The sequence below is a fragment of the Natator depressus genome, chromosome 14 (assembly GCF_965152275.1).
Source record: "Natator depressus isolate rNatDep1 chromosome 14, rNatDep2.hap1, whole genome shotgun sequence".
In the NCBI taxonomy this organism is placed as follows: domain Eukaryota; kingdom Metazoa; phylum Chordata; order Testudines; family Cheloniidae; genus Natator; species Natator depressus.
In genome coordinates, this window is record NC_134247.1 from 46788636 (window position 1) to 46809211 (window position 20576).

The following is a 20576-nucleotide window of genomic DNA, read 5'->3' on the forward strand; positions in this document are numbered from 1 at the left end:
GACCAATGAGTTTTGCACCGTGATGTTGTAACCAATTGTCGTTTGACGAGTGCTTGTTTTCTTAAATTGTCCTTCTCATCCTTTGTCTTGTTCTCTCATCAAGTCTCTCGGGGAGTTACCCCCGGCTGGTTTTGGTCACAGTCTCTTGTCCCCATTGATAGGTGCCTGTCTTGTCTTTAGAGTCATCAATCTGCCCTCCTCTGATGTTTCAATAGGGGCTTGGTGCAGCCTCCTGGCGCCCTTGCGTCTGTCTCCGGTTCTCCCCTCGTACATCTGGTTCAGCGATGGCCTTCACACGGATCTCTGAACCCACATTCCTCATTCACACAGGACACAGAATTGGTTTACACAGAGCATTTTGAACAGGTACATCAAGTTGCTTCCCCTTCCCCTGCCAGGATGCTGCCCCCTTTGCTGCTCCTCCCCTGGGCATGGGGGGTCCTGGCTGGTAAGTGGGGACCCCCCCCCGCCGTTTTTGCTACCAGGGATGCGTGGGGATGGTGTAATACTAGAGCCAGGGTGGGGAAGTACCACGCTGGGCTAGTGACCCTTGCTGGGGGAGTAGGATGGGGGAGGCAGGTTAGGGATCAGCAGGGAGACCCCGTAGTGCAGGATTGTTTACGGGACAGAGACTCATTAATCTCTCTCCCCACCCGCTTTGTCCTCCACTTGTTTCCTGCCCCCTGCCCCAGGCTCTCCTCCTCTCCCGCCAGCGTCTGTCACCCTGCGGCTGCTCCAAATCGACGTCTTCCACAACGCCAGCTCCACGGACATGGAGGGGATGGCCCTGCTGAGCGACCTGGAGACCTACTCCCTGGACTGCAGCCCCTGCCAGGTCCGCTTCCTGCAGCCCTGGGCCCAGCAGGGCCTGACCCCGAAGCCGTGACAGGACCTGGAGCTGCCGATCCACGATTACCTGTTCAGCTTCATCCTTACAGTGAACACAGTAGCTCAGCAGCAGGGAATGGGCTGTGAGTATGGAGCGGGCTGAGGGGATCCCTCCCCTGACCCACCCGGGGTGCTGAGAATGGACACACTCACCACAGTCACTGAGTGTGTCCTTGGGGGCAAGAAAGCCAGTCCCTGGCCCTTTGGCTGATTGGAGTCAGCAGCCCCCAGAGGGGAAACTCCCGTGTCCCATTCTCCACCCAGGTCTGGGGCCAGATTGTGGCCTGAACTTCCGAGAGGGAAAGGCCCCGCGTCCCACTCCCTGAGCCGAGGCTCCGGGTCTTTCCTGACAGGTACCCTGAAATTTGAAAGCAGGTCATTTGGGCGGGGGTCTGTATCTCAGGAACCCCGTGACCAAGGGACCCCAAATTTGCATCACAAACTCTGCCGATGTAACGCAGTGATTTTCAAGCCAATCTGATTATGCACGTGAAAAATGAACTTTACACAGAAACCGCAACTTACCCTGAACTCCAGCCAGGGCCGCCCCACAATCCCGCTGCTGTCGTGTGGCCCAACCTCCTCATGGCACCTGACATTATGTCTTTACTCCCCCGTCTCTCTACTTCTGCCCCCTCCTGGGACCTCCGGACGCCCCTCCTCATCCCCCTGCCCTTCCTGTTCCAGACCCCTCGTTACCCAGGGCTCCCTCGGTGGCGAGCTGCACCCCAACAGCACCTCGAGGGGATTCGATGACGCCGGAGCGAACAGCAAGGACTTCATCAGCTTCGACGTGGACGCAGGCAGCTGGCTTGCCCGGCGGGGGGACAACCTGGCGCTCTACGCCCGGGACCTTCTCAACCGGGATAAGGGCCCAGCCAGCAAGATTCAGTTTCTCCTGAGAACGTGGGTCAGTGAGCTCAAGAGCTTTGTCCAGCATGGGAAAGGGTCTCTGGAGAGGCAAGGGGAGGTTGGACACCACTCCCTGCCATGCAGCCACCTCTGGGGTGGGGTGTGTTTGCTTTTTATACAGGGATCCCGCACCCGGTGCTCCTATGCAGCCGTCTCTGGGGTTGGGAACGGAGGCGGCTTCTACAAAGATCCCTCACCTTGGACTGAGATGCAGCCCCCTCTGGGGTGGGGCAAGGGGGCTGTTTATCCAGGGACCCCTTGCCTGGTGTACAAATGCAGCTATAGCTGGGGTGGAGCACAGTAGCCGTTCATAGCCGCACTGCACAGCCGTTTAGGACAGGAAGTGAAGGGGGATTCCCTCACCACTGGTAACTGCAGGGTCTGGCCAGGACAGCGAGGCCAACGCCTGACCCCGGGGCATGGAGCTGGGCTTGGCTAGTGAGTCCCTGAGGCTCAGACTGAATCGTCCCTCTCCCCCGCCCCGTCTCTCTCCCCCTGTCTCAGAGCGGCCGGTCGCCGTGGTGTTTGCCCGAGCGCCTCCCCCAGCCGGGACCCCCGCGCCGTTACTGCTGGTTTGCCGGGTCACCGGTTTCTACCCCCGGCCCGTCCGCGTGGCCTGGCTGCAGGACGGGGAGGAGGTGGGGCCGGGCGGGCGGCTGAGCTCCAGCGGGATCCTGCCCAACGCGGACCTCACCTACCAGCTGCGCAGCTCCCTGGCCGTGGAGCCGGGCGACGGGCACAGCTACGCCTGCCGGGTGGAGCACAGCAGCCTGGGGGGCCAGAGCCTGCCGACCCCCTGGGGTAGGGGCACGTCCCTGGGGTGGGGGTGCGGTCGTGGTCTCTGGGGGCTTTTCCTGCACATCCTGAGTGGGACGGGGGTGGGTCCAGGCAGCGGGATTGGGGCGCAGGGAGGCAGAGGGGGTGGGGGGATGGATTGGGGGAGCAGCATGGAGGAGCTGCAGGGAATGGGACAGGACTGGGATGGGGGGCAGGACTGGAGTGGGGGGAAACTGAGTGGGTGGGAAGGTGGGGGGAGAAGGGGTGGGACTGCGGGAGAGGCTGAGGGAACAGGATGGGGGGCTGAGGGAAGTGGGTCAGGGTGAAGGGTGCAGGGGGGATTGCAGGGGAGGTGAGGGAAGAGGGTCAGGGTGGGGGTCTGAGGGCAGTGGGTCGGGGTGGGGGGAGCAGGGTGAATTGCGGGAGAGGCGGAGGGACAAGGGCCCATACTTCTGTTCCGGTTCCCAGCACGGCCCCCCCTGTTTTACAGAGCACAGCAGACGCTGGGGCCCCGGCCTGGCCGTGGGCATCACCCTGGGGGTTGTGGCCGTAGCCGCCGTGGCCGTGGTGCTGTGGAGGAGCAGACGCAGGTGAGTCCTCTCCCTCTCTGGGGTGGGGGTGGGACCGTTACACCCCCTAACCCTCCCCCCCGCTCTCTCCTTCCAGGGGCTACTAGGGCATTAGACCAGGGGAGTCCAGGGCCTCAGGGGGCGGCACCAGCCCGGGCGTGGGGATCGGCCCCTCTCCTGGGGACATGGACCTCGGGGCTGGATCCGTGCCTGGCTCCAGAGCTGCGGGCCCCCCGAGGGCCGGTCTGGATCAACGCGCTGGGAGATCGGGGCCCTGGGTGGGGGGTGGGATTCTCCTCCCTCTGGGACGTTCAGGGGGCGTTGGACACTTGGGGGCGCCGTGGGATCGCTGGGATCCGGGTCTCTTGTAAGGTGTCATTACAAAGCTTATAACCGGCTGAGCGTGGGCCTCCCATTGGTATGACGCTGTCACCCTCGTATGGGAAACTAGGACTATGAAACATAACGCTGAGGCCTGTTGTCGCAATGCAAAGCGTGGGCCGTTACTGGGGGCTTGGAAGCTTGAGTCAGACGGGACCCTCAGCCAGCCGGGAAAACAGAAGGTTTATTAGACGACAGGGACATGGTCTAACACAGAGCTTGTAGGTGCAGAGAACAGGACCCCTCAGCCGGGTCCATTTTGGGGGGCCGTGAGCCAGACAACCCCGTCTGCCCTTCACTCCATGTCCCCAGCCAGCCCCAAACTGAAACTCTCTCCCGCCCCTCTTCCTCTGGGCTTTGTCCCTTTCCCGGGCCAGGAGGTCACCGGATCCCTTTGTTCTCCAACCCTTTAGCTCCCCCCTTGCAGGGGGGAAGGGCCCAGGCCATCAGTGGCCAGGAAACAGGGTGTCGGCCATTGTCTGTGTCCAGACCCCTGCACACACCTGCCCTCTAGGGATCTGCAACGACAATACACCCTTACCCCACACCCCCCCTAGATACTTAAGAACTGCCAAGGGGAAACTGAGGCACCCCCACACTATTCAGAGGAAACATTAAGAACAGTCCCACTTCTAGCCGAGCAATCAGCTGAGCCTTGGTGAGCTCTCCTCTCTCTGCATAGCTCTACAATGTCCTTCTTAAGGAGACGGTTACAGGCCATCTCTATGCTGTTCCCACGTGGTCACCGACTCACAGGCCGGTGCTCTCCCTGCTCCCCACGATCCCTGGGAGGAACCTCTTCAGTGCGACAGCCCTTCTCAGGGGTCCGCTCTCTCTCGGGGTTGAGCCATAGGCTCCTGCACCTCTGGGAGCCACCAGCCCGCCCGTCTCTCACTAATCCCCCTGCGTTTTCCTGCTCCCTGGTCACTTACTGCAGGATGCTCTGTCCATGGGGTGCAGTTTATCCCACCGCTAGCACCAGGTGTCACAGGGTCCCCGGCCGCTGCTCTGGGAACTGCTCCCTACGAAGCCAGGCAGGACTCTGGGGGAGTCTCCTCTCGGGGAGCAGCCTGTCACCAGGACACACAGCTCCCCCGGCTCCACCTTCCTGGGTCCGACCTCGGAGCATTCCGCATCCCCCGCCCCTCCGTGCGCTTTCCCCAGCGAGTCCGCCCACGTAGGGCTCCTGCCCCCCGACTCCGCAGTCAGACGTGACTCTCAGCCAGCCGGGAAAACAAGGTTTATTAGTCAACAGGAACACAGCGTAGGACAGAGCTTGTTAGCACAGAAATCAGCAACTTTCCAAGACACCCTGGACTCCCCCCTCTTCCAGTTCCCCCACATAGACTTCCAGCAACCTGACCTCCGACGCCCCCCTTTGCTCCTCCTTCTCTTTGTCTCCCTTCCCGGGCAAAAGGTGTCACCTGGTCGCACCCCCCTCCTGGGTCCCAGGTCACAAAGGTGCAGACAGCTGGGCAGCCTCTCCTGCCCCCAGGACCCAGCAACTCACACACCCAATTCCCACCTCCGAAGTATTGGTGCAGCACACAGGGAAACTGAGGCACACACAGTATTAGTCTAGGACAGTAAGACTCACACGCAGCATAACAAGATGAATAAAATCCCACTTCATCACAACTCTGTATAAAGCTTATACAGGGTAAACTCATGAATTGTCCACCCTCTATAACACTGATAGAGAGAGATGCCCAGCAGTTTGTTCCCCCAGGGATTAATACTTATTCTGGGTTAATTTATAAGCAAAAGTGATTTTATTCAGTGTAAAATGTAGGATTCAAGTGGTTCCGGGTAATAACAGACAGAACAAAGTCAGTCACTCAACAAAATAAAGCAAAAACACACCAGTCTAAGCCTAAAACATTAAGAAACTGAATGCAGGCTCGTTCACCTGCACATCCACCAACGTGATATACGCCGTCCTGTGCCAGCAAGGCCCCTCTGCCATGTACATTGGGCAAACCGGACAGTCTCTATGCAAAAGAATAAATGGCCACAAATCAGACATCAGGAATCATAAGATTCAAAAACCAGTCGGAGAACACTTCAACCTCTCTGGTCACTCGATTACAGACCTAAAAGTGGCAATTCTTCAACAAAAAAACTTCAGAAACAGACTCCAACGAGAGACTGCGGAATTGGAATTAATTTGCAAACTGGATACAATTAACTTAGGCTTGAATAGAGACTGGGAGTGGATGGGTCATTACACAAAGTAAAACTATTTCCCGTTGTTTATTCTCTCTCCCTCCCACCCCCCTCACCTCCCCACCCCCACCCCTTCCTCACAAGTTCTTGTCAAATGCTGGAAATGGCCCACCTTGGTTATCACGACAAAAGGTTTTTTTCTCTCCTGCTGGTAATAGCTCACCTTAAGTGATCACTCTGGTTACAATGTGTAAGATAACACCCATTGTTTCATGTTCTCTGTGTATATAAATCTCCCCACTGTATTTTCCACTGAAGGCATCCGATGAAGTGAGCTGTAGCTTACGAAAGCTTATGCTCAAATAAATTGGTTAGTCTCTAAGGTGCACAAGTCCTCCTTTTCTTTCCTCCATTATTGGGGACGCCCCCTCCTGCTCCCCCTTGCCCCACCCCCTCCAGTATAACTCAGTTGGCAGCCACCCCTTCCTGGGGTTCCCGCACAAGCTCCCCGGGATCCGCGCCCCCGTCCGGCTGGCCGGCCCCTTCCCCACACTCCTCCCCCAGCCCCTTCAGTTCGGCCACGGTGGCGTAGTCCGTCTGGTGGGAGCCGGGGGGCTCCAGCTGCTGCTCCCCGATCCGGGCTAAACCCAAATTCTGCAGGGAGGCGTAATGCACCTCGGGCTGCTCCAGCTCAGCGCTGCCCTGGAGGGGGGAACGGGCAACACAAGGGGTTAATAATGAGCAATGACCCTCACTCCCGACCCGCAGCCCCTGCTAGCCCAGCCCTAGGCTCCCCCCACCCCCAGCACAGGTCAGCCGGTGCCTCCCAGTCCTGTCTCTTACCTTCCAAGCCTCCAGCTTCTTTGCTGTAACAGAAAGAGAACAGTGTAAATCTCCACTCCGCTCCCAGAGCTAGGGAGAGAACCCAGGAGTCCTGGTTCACAGCCCCCCCTGCTCTAACCGCCAGACCCCACTCCTCTCCCAGAGCCGGGGAGAGAGCCCAGCCCCCCCGGCTCTAACCCACCAGCCCCCACTCCCCTCCCAGAGCCAGGGAGAGAAACCAAAAGTTCTGGCTTCCAGCGCCCACTGCTCTAACCCACCAGCCCCCACTCCCCTCCCAGAGCTGGGGAGAGAACCCAGGAGTCCTGGCTCCTAGCTCCCCCGCTCTAAGCACCAGACCCCACTCCCCTCCCAGAGCCGGGAGAGAACCCAGGAGTCCGGGCTCCCAGCCCGCCTGCTCTAACCCACCAGCCCCCACGTACCTCGTCTCCGGGCCCGGCAGAGGCAGACGGACAGCACCAGGATCACAACCAGCATGACAAACCCCCCGCCTGCCACGGCGGCGACTCCCCAGACTGGGATGCAGCAGTCTTTACCTACCAGACAGGTGGTCAGTGCTGGGCGCCCCCCAGGCTCCCGTCCCCCCAGCTGCCCACCGGACCTGCGCTGGGGGCCAGGGCCTGGCGAGGGCGCTGGTAAAATCTGCACTGCCGCCCCGCCGGGAGGGGCTGGCAGGATGAGCAGCCAAAGCCGCCGTGAGAAACTGAGACGAGCCGGGGGCCCACCAGGTCCGGGGGTTGTCCCGCGTGGGGAGCATGGCCCACGGATTGAGCGGGAGACAATAATGTGGCATGGAGCCCTGCTGTACGGCGGGGATCCCCCAGGTCCCATGAGCTTTGCTGCGGGCAGGAACAAGTGGGCAAAAAACCCAGCCCACAGGAATTTGTGGGGAAACCCAAAATCCCTAATCTGGTTACCAAGAGTAGCTAGCATGACGTTACAGCGAAGTCATAAAAATGGCCTAACATGAATATACCCCAGCAGCTGCCTGAATGAACGTAGACCCCAGCAGCTGCCTGAATGAACGTAGACCCCAGCAGCTGCCTGAATGAACGTAGATCCCAGCAGCTGCCTGAATGAACATAGACCCCAGCAGCTGCTGAATGAACGTAGATCCCAGCAGCTGCCTGAATGAACGTAGACCCCAGCAGCTGCTGAATGAACGTAGACCCCAGCAGCTGCTGAATGAACGTAGATCCCAGCAGTTGCTGAATGAACATAGACCCCAGCAGCTGCCTGAATGAACGTAGACCCCAGCAGCTGCTGAATGAACGTAGATCCCAGCAGCTGCCTGAATGAACATAGACCCCAGCAGCTGCTGAATGAACGTAGATCCCAGCAGTTGCTGAATGAACGTAGACCCCAGCAGCTGCCTGAATGAACGTAGACCCCAGCAGCTGCCTGAATGAACGTAGACCCCAGCAGCTGGCTGAATTCTGTTTATGTACATAATATATTCACTGACTTTTTCATTTCTCTTTCCGGAGCGCGGGCGACTCTGTCTCTCTTGCGGGGTGGAAGATTGTTTGCGGGTGGGAACGGGCTAAAAGGGCACGAGCCAGGCCAGGAGCGGGCGGGGGTGGGCTTTGCGGGGCGGGGGCGCAATTAGAAAACAAGCCCCGCGCCGGGCGCTGAGGAAGCGGGTGGGGAAGAGGCCCCCGTCCGTCCGGGGTGGATTGACGGGAGCATCGTACGGGGGAGGTCACTGACTCGCCCTGTTCGGGGGTCCCGGGTCCCGTTCTGGGGGGTCAGGCTCCGGGAAAGACAGGGACAAACTTCGAGGCCAGAGGAGAGCCACAAAATGGAGCACGGTTTAGAAAACCTGGAGAGGTTAAAAACCATGTGGGCCTGACGAGCAGGTTGCGGGGGCAGCTGGGAGGGTCTTCCCCGACATGTGAAGGGGTTTACCAAGGCCAGGGATCCATTCTGCATGTCCACAGAAAGCAGGAGGGGACGTGACAAGGGTCACCAAGGGCGACTGTGGCTGGATATTAGGACAAACTTTCCAGGTCTCGGGGACGTTCAGCTCGGGAATCGGCGTCCACGGGCGGGTCACGGGATCCCCGTCCCGGGAGGTTTAAAACCAGGCTGTCCAAACCCCTGTCAAGGAGGGTCTGGGTTGGCTGGGCCCTGTGAGGACCGCCCATGGTGCCTCCAGCCCTGGAGGACGTTTCGACCGGCCCCGGTCTGAGTATTCCTGAGCATCGGGGTCCCCCCCCCGAAATGAAGAATTTGGGCATCACTGACGCAGACTCAGTGATATTTAGCTGTGGCTGAATGGGCATTTTTCTCTCACACACGCAAATGTCCCCGTTTGGGTGAGAAATGAAGTGGCTCCTTCTCTCCCAGAGGCAAGGATGGAGCCCCATTTCCAAACCCAGGCCCCCCTTCCCACGGGCTATCCTGCCAGGGGGTCCCCGGGCTGGGCTCACACCGTAGCTGACCAGGTGGGTTACGCAGGGAGATACGTACCAGACAGGCATAAACAGCAACTTCCGTTTCCATCTCTTGAATGTGTGACTTTAAGGCCAGAGAAGGGACACAGGTCACAGACTGGAAGCACAGGGAGAGAACCCAGGAGTCCTGGCTCCCAGCCCCCCCTGCTCTAGATCACTCAGCTCCATGCACACCCCGCACCCCGTGGGAGGCTCTGCCCCTTGGGGCCACGTCCCGGGGGTCTCACACCATGGCACAGGGCATGGGCGAGGCACCCACAATTCAGCCATTTCAAACCAGTGGGGACCAGAGGATGTGGATGGGGGGTGGATGGATAGATGGGTGTGTAGGGGATGGATAACACGAGGGGCGTGGGGGTGGATGGAGGGACGGGTAGATGGAGGGAGGGGTGGATGGATGGGGGAGGGGGTGGATAGCTGGAGGGAGAAGGTGATGGATGGGGGAGGGAGGTGCAGGGAGATGGAGGTGGGTGGAGATGGAGGGAGGTGCGGATGCATGGATGGAGGAAGGGGTGGGTGGGTGGAGGGAGGGAGGGAGCAAGGGGTAGATGGAGGAAGGGAGGGGGAGGGATGGATGGAGGAAGGGGTGGGTAGATGAGGGAGGGGGGATGGATGGGGGAAGGGGTAGATGGATGGAGGGAGGGGTAGCTGGTTGGGGGAGGGAGGGGATGGGGATGGAGGGAGGAAGGGGCAGATAGATGGAGGGAGGGGTACATGGAGGAAGGGAGGGGATGGATGGAGGGAGGGGTAGCTGGAGGGAGGAAGGGGTAGATGGAGGAAGGGGTGGAGGGAGGGAGGGGTAGATGGATGGAGGGAGGGGTGGAGGGAGGGAGGGGTAGATGGATGGAGGGAGGGGTGGGGATGGAGGGAGGAAGGGGTACATGGAGGAAGGGAGGGTTGGGGAGGGAGGGAGGGAGGGAGGGAGGGGTAGATGGATGGGGGGTGGGGGTGGAGGGAGGGAGAGTGTGACGATGTGATGCAGCAGGGAGGGGGGAGTGTTGACCTGGGAATGTGCCCTGGGGAGGGGAGACCTGAGAGCCTGTCACCTGAGCCAGGAGGGGGAGGGGGAGGTGACACCTCTGCCCGGGAATGTGGACGGAGGCTGCAGGAGGGAGCCTGCTGGGGGGGGTTGGTTTCAGTTTCGGGCTGGGTGGAGGAACACAGGGAACCCCAGGGCTGGGGTCTAAGCTCCCTGCTCCCCCAGAAGGACTTGACTGAGGGGTCCTGGGTGTCCCCACAAGCTCTGTTTTGGACTGTGTTCCTGTTGTCCAATAAACCGTCTGTGTTACTGGCTGGCTGAGAGTCTCAGTGAATCCCAGGAAGAGGGGTGCAGGGCCTGGACTCCCCCACACTCCGTGACAGAGGGGTAGATGGATGGGGGAAGGGGTAGATGGATGGGGAGGGAGGAGGTGGGGATGGAGGGAGGAAGAGGCAGATAGATGGGGGGAGGGGTAGATGGGGGGGTGGAGGGAGGGAGGGGTAGATGGATGGAGGGGGAGGTGGATGGAGGGGGAGGGGATGGATGGAGGGAGGGTTGGGGAGGGAGGGAGGGAAGGAGGGAGGGGTGGATGCATGGGGGAAGGGGTAGATGGATGTGGGAAGGGGTAGCTGGTTGGGGAGGGAGGGGGTGGGGATGGAGGGAGGAAGGGGCAGATCGATGGAGGGAGGGGTAGCTGGAGGGGGTGGAGGGAGGGAGGGGTAGGTGGATGGAGGGGGCAGGGGATGGATGGGCGGGTGGATGGAGACGAAGGGAGGGACGGGAGTGGCTGAACAGAGTGGTGGGATAGATGGGGGAGGGGGATGGAGGTACCCTGGGTGGGCGGCAAGGCGGGATGGACAGTTGATTTGAATCTCTCTCCACCCTCCTCCCCCACCATCGATCTCTCCCTCCCCCCACCCCCACCCCTCGGCGGTCTCCAGCCCCACCATCCCCCTCTGCTGCCTTCCCACCCCAGCCAGGTCCCTCCCCCAGCCCCACGGCGCAGGGGGCACTGACCATTCTCTCCCATCCCCGCGGACAGCCCCAGGCCCGGCGAGCGGCTCCCCCAGCAGCGTCCGTCCGTCCCGCAAGGGCTGTGTGTCCTGTGGGTGGTGGGGGAACTTCTGCTTCCAGCTCCCCGGCCCCGGAAACCCCCAAGTGTTAAAACCAGAAGCTAAAGAGGCAGCTGTATCCACCCGCGAGGGCTGCAGGGGGGCTGGGAGCCTGGACATCTGGGTCCTCTCCCCAGCGCTGGGAGGGGAGTGGGGCTGGTGGGTTAGAGCAGGGGGGCTGGGAGCCAGGACACCTGGGTTCTCTGCCCAGGAGACCCCAAGTGGAGGGGAAGTGGGAGGGGCAGCTTTGGTGCCCCCAAGGGAGAGCCTGGCAGAGGCAAAATTTCCACTGCTGAGGTGTGAAATCTACCCACAGCCCCAGAGGCCTTGTTCCCTGCCCAGAGGCCTGGCCGGCCTTGGGGGCAGGGAATGGGGCTCGGGGTTCGTCCCCTCGAGGGGGAGCCGGGCTCCGGGGGATTGAGCAAGCTAGTGTAGTGGGGATGCAGAGTGCCAGGACTCCTGGGTTCTCTCCCAGCTCTGGGAGGGAAGCGGGGACTAGTGGTTAGAGTGGGGGGAGGGGAGTGCCAGGACTCCTGGGTTCCGTTCGCAGCAGAAGGTTGACCCAAAGTCCCCATCCGCCAGCCCCATGACTGGGATCCGTCCTTCCTTGAGAATCTGCTGGTTGTGAAATACACGCATCTCTTTCCTTCTGCAAAACAACCCCGCAACTTCCTGGCTACAGGCGCCTCCCTCAGCGGCCTCTCCACAAGCAAATGCGACAGAACCCAGGAGTCCTGGCTCCCAGGCCCCCCGATCTAACCACTAGGCATCACTTCCCTCCCAGAGCTGTGGAGAGAACCCAGGAGTCCTGGCTCCCAGCCCCCCCTGCTCTAACCCACTAGACCCCACTCCCCTCCCAGAGCTGGGGATAGAACCCAGGAGTCCTGGTTCCCAGCCCCCTTCCACTTCCTCTCACACCTGTGTGTGTTTGTGGGTCCCTTTCACCCGTTCCAGGGCCCCCATCTGAGTGAACCTTCTGCAGCTCTGCCAGGTATTATTGTAGGCCCTACAGGATGTCATTTAAGGGACCCAGGGGCCGTAGCGGCGCCGCGGGAAATGAAGTTTTCCATTTCCAGCACATTCGGCATTTATTCAGCTCCTCGCCGAGCAGCCGGGCGCAGAGAAACGCAGCGAGTCGAGATGGTGGAGCGAGGAGGTGGCCGGTGTCCAGCTCCGGGTGGCGTCAGGGCCCCAAAATACCATGAGACTGGCCTAAAAAACCAGGGCCTGGGGAAATCAGCAGCTTGGCTGGGAAAGTCGCGAATCCAGCGGATGGGCCGGGGGAAATCGCGACCCCGGACGGCCCGGTGACGTTGCGCTCCGTATGATGGTATGAAAATATGCTAATGAGCGTGACCAGGATGTAACTGGGAGATACTTCAGGCAAAAGGTCTCTTGTCAGGTGTCATTACGAAGCTTATAACCGGCTGAGCGTGGGCCTCCCGTTGGTATGACGCTGTCACCCTCGTATGGGAAACTAGGACTATGAAACATAACGCTGAGGCCTGTTGTCGCGATGCAAAGCGTGGGCCATTACTGGGGGCTTGGAAGCTTGATGGCTCCCACTGACGAGGACAATTGGTGGTAAATGGCTCTGTTTACTTCCAAGCCCTCCTGGGTCCCTGGCTGCCAGCCAGTGGGTCATGAAGTCTCCCAGGACACGGGACCATGTCACTGGAATCCATCTTGAACCTGGGGCTTTGCCATTTAGAAGCGGGGGTGGGGGCCCAGAGAGACAAAGGATTCCCACCTTGGGACAAAGCTATAAAAGGGGGTGGAACAGGACAAAGGGGGCTGCAATCTTGAGAACGCCCCTAGTTACCACCTGAGCTGGATCAAGGGCTGTACCGGGGAAAGGATGGGCCCAGGCTAGGGGGGAGTCTGGTCTGGGAAAGAAGCTCATTGGAACCCCTCCGAGGGTGAGATTCACCTGTAATCAGCTTCTTCACGTCTCAGGCTTAGACTGGTGCATTTTGTTTTATTTTGCTTGGTGACTTACTTTGTTCTGGCTGTTCTTACTTGCAACCACTTAAATCCGACTTTTTATACTTAATAAAATCACTTTTGTTCATTAATTAACCCAGAGTAAGTGATTAATCCCTGGGGGAGCAAACCGCGGGCATATCTCTCTATCAGTGTTATGGAGGGCGGACAATTTATGCATTTACCCTGTATAAGCTTAATACAGAGTAAAAGGGATTTATGTGGGGTTTGGACCCCATTGGGACCTGGGGGTCTGGGAGCTGGGGGCAGGAGCACTTCTCAAGCTGTTTTCAGTTAAGTTTGCAGCTTCCGGGGGACGTGGCCCAGACCCTGGGTCTGGGTTGCACCAGGCTGGCGCGTCTGGCTCAGCAAGGCAGGGGTCTGGAGTCCCAAGCTGGCAGGGAAAATGGGCTCAGAGGTCAATTCAGCACGTCAAGTAACGGTCCCAAGGGGGCCGAACCCATCACTGTGAGGCATGGGAACGAGGAGGGTCCTGTCAGGGTGTCCAGGCTGAGCTGGGGTGTCCGGGTAGCAAGCGGGTTGCCCATGGGACATAGGCCCAGCTACCCAGAGGGAGCCCTGACAACACTACGCCCGCGGGACGCCGGGGAGGCCGCTCCAAGTCGCTGGCTGGGCTGGGCTGAGAGCTCCTGGGGGCAGGGCCCCTCCAGAGCTGGGTGTGAGGGACCCTGGGCTCCGGGGGTAGGTTCTGTGTTTTTGTTCTACATCTGGGCAGCTCCGAGCACAAGTGGGTCCTGGGCACGACCATGCTCCTCAGCCCTGCGGTAATACAGTCATAGTAACAGTCCTGGCTGGAGAGGGGAAGTGGGTTCGAGTGGGTTCAACTCCTGGGTTCTATCCTTAGCTCTGGGAGTGGAGTGGGGTCTAGTGTGTGTGCCTCGGTTTCCCCTGTATGCTGCATTGTTCGCTAGGTGGGGAAATGGCTGTTTACTCTTTGCAGAGGCCCAGCAAGGCAGGTGTGGCTGGTGCCCCGCTGTCTCGGCTTTGGGGCCCAGGTCCATGTAGCAAAGCCAAACACGGCAACATTTGCCACCTAGCAGCCAACAAATGACCCTGATCGTGTCGACTTCCTGCCTCTCAGCAAGGGAGCTGCGCCCCATTCCCCGGCCAAGAGCACGGCCTGCGGAGGGGCCAGGTGGGGGGTGAGCTCAGCCGGGAGCTAGAGACAAAGAGGGGACAGGGGACAAAGAGGCCCAGAGCGGGAGCCAAGGGGTCCACACAGCTTGGCTGGGGCTGGGAGACCCCCCATAGGAACTCTGCTGTACCCCAGTTCTCTGTGCTGGCCTGAGGGCTGCCTATGCCGTGTGCTAGTCACCTAATAAACCCGCCTGGTCTGACAAGGCTGCCTGAGTCCCTGCCCATGCTGGGGGGGGCCATCGCCCCCTTTGGGGTACACGTCTCTCGGAGGTGCCCAGCCCAGGGGGACTCGCTGAAGGACGCTCACAGTGTGAGGCCGGGGTGCTCTCGGCTCCCAGGTCTCACCCCAGGGCAGGGAGGCCATGTGGCTCCCCCTGAAGGCAGAGTGGGACCCGGGGGGTGAGGGTGGAGGCCCTTTGCCCTGTGTCCTGCTTTGCTGGCATCTGGGCCGTGGGGTAGCGCGGCCCCCGGACGGCCATGGGGCCATTGCAGGCGCCGGGCGAGTCCTGCAGCCTGACCCCAGTCATTGCTCTGTCCCCTAGGAGGGAGACGTGCTCGGAGCTGGACAGCCCAAGCAGGGTGACAGTTGGCTCCTCCCCCAACTCTTCCCTCAGGTGACAGTTGGCTCCTCCCCCAACCCCTCCCTCAGGTGACGGTTGGCTCCTCCCCCAACCCCTCCCTCAGGTGACAGTTGGCCTCTACCCCAACCCCTCCCTCAGGTGACGGTTGGCTCCTCCCCCAACCCGGCCCTCAGGTGACGGTTGGCTCCTCCCCCAACCGCTCCCTCAGGTGACAGTTGGCTCCTCCCCCAACCCCTCCCTCAGGTGACGGTTGGCTCCTCCCCAACCCCTCCCTCAGGTGACGGTTGGCCCCTCCCGCAACCCCTCCCTCAGGTGACAGTTGGCTGCTCCCCCAACCCAACCCTCAGGTGACAGTGGCCCCTACCCCAAGCCCTCCCTCAGGTGATGGTTGGCTCCTCCCCCAACCCGGCCCTCAGGTAACGGTTGGCTCCTCCCCCAACCGCTCCCTCAGGTGACAGTTGGCTCCTCCCCCAACCCCTCCCTCAGGTGACAGTTGGCCCCTCCCGCAACCCCTCCCTCAGGTGACAGTTGGCTGCTCCCCCAACCCAACCCTCAGGTGACGGTTGGCTCCTCCCCCAACCCCTCCCTCAGGTGATAGTTGGCCCCTACCCCAACCCCTCCCTCAGGTGACGGTTGGCTCCTCCCCCAACCCGGCCCTCAGGTGACGGTTGGCTCCTCCCCCAACCGCTCCCTCAGGTGACGGTTGGCTCCTCCCCCAACCCCTCCCTCAGGTGATAGTTGGCCCCTACCCCAACCCCTCCCTCAGGTGACGGTTGGCTCCTCCCCAACCCGGCCCTCAGGTGACGGTTGGCTCCTCCCCAACCCCTCCCTCAGGTGATAGTTGGCCCCTACCCCAACCCCTCCCTCAGGTGACGGTTGGCTCCTCCCCAACCCGGCCCTCAGGTGACGGTTGGCTCCTCCCCCAACCCCTCCCTCAGGTGACGGTTGGCTCCTCCCCAACCCCTCCCTCAGGTGACGGTTGGCTCCTCCCCCAACCCCTCCCTCAGGTGACGGTTGGCTCCTCCCCAACCCCTCCCTCAGGTGACGGTTGGCTCCTCCCCCAACCCGGCCCTCAGGTGACGGTTGGCTCCTCCCCAACCCCTCCCTCAGGTGATAGTTGGCCCCTACCCCAACCCCTCCCTCAGGTGACGGTTGGCTCCTCCCCAACCCGGCCCTCAGGTGACGGTTGGCTCCTCCCCCAACCCCTCCCTCAGGTGACAGTTGGCCCCTACCCCAACGCCTCCCTCAGGTGACGGTTGGCTCCTCCCCCAACCCGGCCCTCAGGTGACAGTTGGCCCCTAACCCAACGCCTCCCTCAGGTGACGGTTGGCTCCTCCCCCAACCCCTCCCTCAGGTGACGGTTGGCTCCTCCCCCAACCCGGCCCTCAGGTGACGGTTGGCCCCTCCCCTGTCGCGCTCTCAGGGGCCGTTGACGCCTCGCGCCACCGCCCCGCCCGCTTCCCGCCTGTTTTCCTCGCTCCCTCGTGCAGCTCCGGCTGACTCTGCCCGGCAACTAGTGACGCGCCCCACACGGCGGCGCCTCCCATTGGCTGTCCTGCGGGAGGGGGCGTGGCCCCGGGAGCGGCGCCGGTGCGGGGAAGGAGGCGGCTGCCGCGGGCCCAGGTGTGGCCGAGGCGGGCGGGGAAGAAGAGGCGGAAATGACCCCCCCGAGCCAGCCCGCCCCGCCCTGGGGCCGGGGGGAGCCAGCGCCCCCCCGGGGGGAGCCAGGGCCCCCCCGTTCTGGGCTGGGGGGGTGGGGGGGGCCCAGGGGGTTCAGAGGCGATGGGGTGCGGGGGGGCCCAGGGAAGGGGGGGTCTGGGCCGGGCCCAGGGGGCTCAGAGGCGATGGGGTGCGGGGGGGCCCAGGGGAGCGGGGGGTCTGGGCCGGGCCCAGGGGGCTCAGAGGCGATGGGGTGCGGGGGGGCCCAGGGAAGGGGGGGTCTGGGCCGGGCCCAGGGGGCTCAGAGGCGATGGGGTGCGGGGGGGCCCAGGGGAGCGGGGGGTCTGGGCCGGGCCCAGGGGGCTCAGAGGCGATGGGGTGCGGGGGGGCCCAGGGAAGGGGGGGTCTGGGCCGGGCCCAGGGGGCTCAGAGGCGATGGGGTGCGGGGGGGCCCAGGGGAGCGGGGGGTCTGGGCCGGGCCCAGGGGGCTCAGAGGCGATGGGGTGCGGGGGGGGGGCCGAGCCTGTGACGTCCGGATGCCCCCGCCCAGGCCTCGGCACGTCCCCCGGGGGGCTGGGGAGCGAGGGAAGGGTCAGAGGGATGGAGGGAGGCAGAAAGGGGGGTGGGCAGCAGAAGCGGGAGCTGCCCTATGGGCTGGAGCTGCCCCGCACGGCCCCGCCTGCGGCTTGGTTCCCTCCAGAGCCCCGGACACCTGGGTTCATCCCCCCCCATCCCCCTGCTGGCAAAGGTTACCCTGCCCGCAGTGAAATGCGACCCCCTCTGGGGTGGGGCAGGGACTAGAGCCGGCGCCGCCAGCAGGACTCCCCCCTCCCTCCCCCCACGCAGACCTCCAGCCGCCCCACCTCCGACCCCCCTTTGCTCCTCCTTCTCTTTGTCTCCCTTCCCGGGCGAAAGCTGTCACCCGCTTGCACCCCCCTCCTGGGTCCCAGGTCACACAGGTTCAGACAGCTGGGCGGCCTCACCTGCCCCCGGGCACCTGCAAAACTCACCCCCCCAATTCCCACCCCCAAAGTATCGGTGCAGCACACAGGGAAACTGAGGCACACAGCGTCTTAGTCTAGGACAGTAAGACTCACACGCAGCATAATGCGATGAATAAAACCCCACTTTGTCACAACTCTCCCCCCTCCGAGACCAAACTCAGCCAGTGGCCTGGGGAAGTTCCCCGGCCCCCCTCTCCGGGACAGTGCATCGGCTTGAACGTTGGCACTCCCCTTAACGGGGGCCACCTCCAGGTTGTAACCCTGAAGCTGGGAGCCTTTTCCAGGAGGGTGGGCTGCTGTCTCCACCCGGTGGGCCGCCAGGTTAGTGAGCCCAGGCCGGTAGGAACCCAGCACCCCTCGGGTCTCCAGCTGCTGGGCCGGGGTTAGCTGGAGGAAGAGGGGGGTCGATCCCAGCGAAGGGCCAGCCCCCGTCCCAGGGAATAGATCCTCCAGCCCAGGGGGTCGTCTCCCCGCTGCTCCCACGGGCGTGGGGCACCCGGTGGCTGGGAGCCCAGTTAGACACCTCCCCCCCTCGTTCAGCTGCTTGATGACCTTCAAGGGCCCCGCCCTGGTACCCAGGGGGTTAACCCTGCCCTCCAGCAGAGGAGGCCCCACCCTGGGGGCTCTGCTGGGCATGCTCCACCGGGGAAGTCAGGTATAAAAGCCTGCGGAGCTGCTCAGTCAGGGTTGGAGGCTGAGGAGGAAGGATGCTCGGCGGAGGCTCCAGCCCAGGGGCCGTTACAGCCCTTGCCGGGGAGAGCCGAGGAGCCAGGACCAGAGGCCTGCCACTATCGGCCCCCCGGGAGTGCCTGGTGCTGGGGAACTGGGAGACCCCGATGCCACATGGACCATGGGAGCTGGTGGGCAGGGACCTCCCACCACTGGGAGCTCAGCGTGTTGTGGTAGGATTCCCCGTGTTGCCGGCACCCGGTGCCGAGAGGCTGAACAACAGCTGGGGTTGGTTCGCTACCCGGTGTGCTACACCCAATCATCACAGCGGGCTGGAGAAGCAGAAAAGTTTGTTTGCAGCTTCAAAAAGGTCCAGGGAGAATAGAATCTCCAATCCTGCACCCAGAGCAGGAAGTTACGCAGGCTTTTATACGTATCCAATAGCAAGCTGCCCCAAGTATCCATCTAGCCAGCCAATCCAGTTCCCAGCTAGTTCCCTGGTTCTCGCTATCACTTGCTAAACTATACGTAAAGCTGCTTTATTCAGCATTGTTCTTCCATATCTGCCCTGTGTGGCCTTGCTTAGTTTCAGGCAGTCGGACTCTGCAGCATATTGTTGCAGATCCTCAGCAGAACTGCTGCGAGTGCCTCCAGGCGGGGGGGGCCAAGGACACCTGGGCCTAGTGCGAGGGGGCTTCATCGACACTCGGGGTCTTCCATCCCCCCATGCCCCAGTGTCCCTAACACCCATGACGGATCACTCTGGCCACTAGGCCGCGCTATCCCGCTAGGGGAGGGGGAATTAGGGGGACTCTGGCCATTGGGTCGCGCTGCCCTAGGGGCACAGTGCATGAACTCCGGCCGCTAGGCTGCGCTACCCCGCTCCAGAAGAGGCAGTATACAGATCCTGGCCCTTGGGCCACCCTGTACTGACTAGTGGGGGGGGGGGGGGTAAAAACAGATGTAGGCATAGAGAGGCGGGGTTACCCCCCACCCCTGACTCAAGGGGTTGACGAGGTACAAAACCCGCCACAGGCCCGTCCCAGGCAGCCTGTAGTTGGTTCGTTCTCATGGGGATGAGAGCCATCCCCTGGTCGCTGGCGCCATGGGAGTGGGCACCTGCCCTGCGGTCACACCAGACCTGCTTCCCTTGGGCCCTGGCTACCTTCTCCCCGGCCAGGCCCATGAGCGCCGCAAGCTTTTCCCGGAAAGTCAGGACATGCTCCGCCAGCCTTTCTCCATCGGGGGCCTTCCCCTCCCACTCGTCCCGCATCCAGTCCAGGGGTCCCCTCACTCCCCTCCCATACAGCAACTCGAAAGGAGAGAACCCGGTGGATTCCCGGGGCACTTCCCGGCACGCGAACAGCAGGTGGGGTAAGTACTTGTCCCAGTCCTGTGGGTGCTGGTTCATAAAGGTTTTCGGCATCATCTTTAGGGTCCCATTGAGCCTCTCCACCAGCCCGTGGGACGGAGGGTGATCTGCAGAGGCCCAGGTGGGTCAGACCCCACATTTCTCCCACAAGCCCCGGAGCAGGGCTGACATGACATTGGACCCCTGGTCTGTAAGGACATTGCGGGGGACCCCCCCCTCTGCTGAAAATGGTCACCATCACGTCTGCCCTGGGGTCTGCCTCGGTGGAGGACAGAGCCACCACCTCGGGGTAGCATGTGGCAAAATCTATCCCCACCAGGACGTATTTCTTCCCCGACCGGCTCGCCTTGCTGAAGGGCCCCACTATGTCCATAGCCACCTTCCGGAAAGGCTCCTCTATGATGGGCAGGGGCCTCAAGGGGGCTTCACCTTATCCCGGCCTCACACCCACCCCCACACCCACCCCCCCCCGGCAGGGCTCACAGGACCTGCAGTGCTGCTGGATGGTGTCAAAGACCCCGGGCCAGTCAAGGTTACGTAAAAGTCTCTGCCCGGGTCGCTGGATCCCCTGGTGTCCCGAGAGAGGGACATCATGGGCCAGGTACGATAGCCTGCGGGGATACTTCTGGGGCACCCCCAGCTGTCTCCGGATCCCCCACGACTCCACTTCCCCTTGGGGAGCCCATTCCCGGCACAGGAATCCCTTCTCCCACGGGAATCTCTCCCGGCAGCCTTCCTGCAGGGGCTTCTCCGCGCCATGGCCAGCAAGTTCCCTCAGCTCCTCCACGGAGGGATCCTTCTGCGGCTCGGTCTGGAACCCAGCGGCTGGGGAAGGGGTGGGGACCTGCTCCCCCTCAGTGATGGGTCCGAGGCCGCAGCTCCGCCAAGTCCTGTGCCCGGTGGCTCTTTTTCCGCTGGGGTAGGGACCTGGCAGGCCACAGCCCGCGGTGTCGGGGCAGAGTGCCCTTCACTGGCCCTGGCTACGGGTGGTGACTAGGGTGCTCTGGGGGCCGCCCGGCCAATCTGCCAGGTCAGCCCCCATCAGCACCTCAGTCGGCAACTGATGGTGC

At 62.2% G+C, this 20576-nt stretch overlaps 1 long non-coding RNA gene and 1 pseudogene across 1 annotated transcript; one reads left to right on the forward strand and one right to left on the reverse strand.

Moving 5' to 3' along the window:
- The first annotated feature begins 387 nt into the window (after positions 1–387).
- On the forward strand, positions 388–6338 carry LOC141998100 (antigen-presenting glycoprotein CD1d-like; annotated as a pseudogene).
- A 617-nt stretch (positions 6339–6955) lies between these two features.
- On the reverse strand, positions 6956–11046 carry LOC141998433 (uncharacterized). The gene is made up of 3 exons (XR_012641841.1): positions 10986–11046; positions 9006–9053; positions 6956–7069 (listed from the first exon to the last, which is right to left on the reverse strand). It is a non-coding gene; the product is annotated as an uncharacterized LOC141998433 (long non-coding RNA).
- Positions 11047–20576: the final 9530 nt, after the last annotated feature.